General features: G+C 44.1%; 1 pseudogene; it reads left to right on the top strand.

Annotated features, from left to right (window-relative positions):
- The first annotated feature begins 712 nt into the window (after positions 1-712).
- On the top strand, positions 713-1,455 carry LOC147708526 (annexin A4 pseudogene; annotated as a pseudogene).
- The last annotated feature ends 1,971 nt before the right edge of the window (positions 1,456-3,426 follow it).

Below are 3,426 nucleotides of genomic sequence, written 5' to 3'. Positions count from 1 at the left end.
TGGTTTGTCACTACCAGGACATGTCCCACACTTAAGGTATATCCTACCTTTTACCTACAATGCACCCTGCCCATAGGGCTAGCTAGGGCCTACCTTAGGGGTGACTGACATGTAACAAAAGTGGCGTCACAGACGTGGCACACTCTTTAGGTGCCATGTCACAGCGGCAGTACACTGCGCGCACAGGCCCTGCAATGGCAGAGACCTGGGATAGGTCTGATAGGCTACTCTGGTGGGTGGCACAATCAGCGCTGCAAAACCAACAGTAGCATTTAATTTACCAGCCTGGGTATATGAGATACCACTTTACAAGGGACTGACAGGTAAATGAAATAGGCCAAACAGGTGTAGGCCAATCTTTACCATATTTAATACAGAGAGCACACAGACTTCACACTGGACAGCAGTGCTAAAGCGCCCAGAGTCCTAAAACCACCAACACCATGTCAGAAAAAAGGCTAGGAGGAAGGCAAAAGGTTTAGGGATGACCCTGCAAAAAGGGCCAAGTCCGACAAGAATAATAATATTATGTCTTTGTTTTCTGTAGAAAAGCAAGCATGAGCCTACATCTCTGCATGCGAGTTGAGGGTTAAAAGTTGCAAACAAATAAATAAGGACACCGCCTTCCCGCAGAGCTGAAGTAAGTCACTGGCCCCTGCTGTGCTGCAGATCTATTTGAATAACTACTCCGAAGTTCCATTAACCTTATGCCATGGCAACATCCGGACCCAAAGGCAGCATCAAGCCCTATGCTTCCTTCAATGCTGCAGATGATGTACAGAACTTGCGAAGCACCATGAAGGGTGCTGGCACAAATGAAGATACCATCATCGACATTATTGCGAACCAGAGGATCACACAGCGCCAGGAAATCAAGAAGGTGATTGTAGGTTTACTGATGCCCATCACACAATATGACGTCCAGGAACTGAAGGCGGCAATGAAGAGTGCCGGCACAGACAAGGGATGCCTAATCGAGATTATGGCTTCTTGCTCACCTGAGGAAATCAATCACATCAATGTGGCTTACAAACATGAAAATACGGAAAGAGTCTGGAGGATGATATTTGCTCCCACACATCCGGCATGTTCCAGAGGGTCCCGGGGTCCTTGTCAGCAGGCGAAAGAGACACCAGCTCGCATGTGGACGAGTCGCTGGCCAAGAAGGATGCCCAGGATCTGTACGAAGCAGGTGAGAAGAAATGGGGGACCGATGAGGTGAAGTTCCTTAGCATCCTCTGCAAAAGAAACAGGAAGCACCTGCTGAAGGTTTTTGAGGAGTACAAAAAGATTTCTAAAAAGTACATCAAAGCCAGTATAAAATCAGAGATGTCTGGAAACCTGGAAGATTCTCTTCTCGCTGTTGTGAAGTGCGTCAAAAACCGTCCCGCCTTTTTTGCTGAGAGGCTGTACAAGTCCATGAAGGGACTTGGCATGGATGACGATGTGAAATAGATATGCCGGAAATACGGTCTGAGTTCATCAAGGGAGACACTTCTGGAGATTACAGGGGCTTCATTTATGAGGCCTTACGTCAGTTTTGCGCTGCTGATGCATCACTTTTTGTGACGCATCGGCGGCGTAAAACATGCGCCTTGTTGCGCCATATTTAAAAAGTGACGCATCTAGGTAGATGCGTCACTTTTTAAACCCATGTGCCATATTATACCTGCGTCAGGTATAATGTATGCAGAGGGGGCATTCCCCCGCAAAATGCCTCGTAATAGTGATGCAGTGAAATCTATGAGATTTCACTGCGTCACTTTTAGGACGCTGTTGCATCAAAATCTTGCGCCTGCCTCACAGCAGGCGTAAGACTGGCGCAAGCCCTTTCACATGGGGCTTTCCCCATGTGAAAGGACGCATTTCTGGAGTTGCGTCACTTTTGTGACACACTCCAGCAATGCGTCACTTTTGCGCTTACAGATACGTCAGAAATACTGACGTATCTGTAACTCCTTGCGACATGATGCGTCATACATTAAATATGACGCATCATTGGTATCGCATGGAGTGCGCAGTGAAAAGTGACGCATCGCTGTTTTCACGCAGCGATGCGTCACTTTTCATAAATAAGGCCCCAGGAAGGCTCTGCTGAAGCTCTGCGGTGCGGAAGACTAAAGGCTCTACAGTCGGCATAGACAAATCCATGGCCCCCAAAAAGTTTTTATATAGGTATAAATGTTACAATGGGATCCAGAAGCAGGGCTTTTGGTACTCTTAATTACTAATTCTGCAGTGCATGGCTGGTCCTTTCTTTTTTTTTTTTTTTAGTTCTTGCAGCACATTGCATGCAGCGGCCTTGTAATTATACAGGCAGGTGTCTTACAGTTAATAATTCCATAAAAAAATATTTTGAAACTGAAAAAAAATGAAACAAATAAATAAGCAAAAAATCGAGTTTCAAGAGAAGAGAGAATGGAGAAGGCAAAAGCTACATGACCTTAGCGGTGTATTGTGTGACTGGCAAGTAAACGGAAGTGTGGCCGTGATATCAGTAGAAATTTTCAAACTTCCTCCGTGTGGAACAGCAGAGGCAAACAATGGAAGTGTAGAGACTTGCAACATGTTTCTTGCTGCAGGAAATTTGTGATCGTGGGATGTGGCTAACTTAATGCTGAAAAGTCTAAAACAAAGAAATATAGAAAATGTATTCTGAAAAAAAAGACGACTACTGTGGTGTGATAGTACTCCCCCTGAATTAGCCAATGAGAGATCAAGTTCTTACGAATATTGTAACAAATGTGGGTTGGACATGTAGGTTTGTAGGGTATAACTTCGGCACCTGGGATAGGAAGGGAGGAGCTTTGGAGAGAACCCTAAGTAGCAGGAGATCGTCACTGTCCATTGGTTTGCTGTTTCCAGATAGAGGCCTACCTGTTTCCCGATTTCCTGACTTAATCTTTGCCACTCGAATCTTCTCGAGGGGCCTTTGCTGCCCTTTTTGGCCAAGGGGTAGTTTCCCCAAATCTTGGGTTAGTATATTTAATATATCTGAATTTGCACTGAATTTGCAAATGTGTTTTGTCTTTGAAACTTTTCTCTATTCGCCTATCCACTCCTTCAATGCATTTGTTCATTTGATATGAGTTTGTTTTCTATTCACTACTATTACATGTTCTCCGTGATAAATCTATGTTTGCATTGTATGACAGTACCTGATGAGCATTTATTTCACATTGTTTCTGATAAACACTATTTACTTTACACAGAGTCTGTGATTATTTTAATAGAATAGATAGTACTTATATTACCATCAACTTCTCAACTTCAGGTCCAGCGCCAGAAGAAGGATAAGTGATGTGCAGTCTCTATATTGCATTTAATGTGTTAGGTACGTGATTGTATTACAAACTGAACCTGCCCCCCAGCGTGAAGGGTTTAGCTTGGGTAGTGTAAATGGGCCTGAGATTGTGAAAAATTATT

This window comes from Lissotriton vulgaris, chromosome 6 (genome assembly GCF_964263255.1).
Source record: "Lissotriton vulgaris chromosome 6, aLisVul1.2, whole genome shotgun sequence".
NCBI classification, from domain to species: domain Eukaryota; kingdom Metazoa; phylum Chordata; class Amphibia; order Caudata; family Salamandridae; genus Lissotriton; species Lissotriton vulgaris.
Note: the sequence above shows the minus strand (reverse complement) of the source record. Positions and strands in the feature narration are given on the sequence as shown.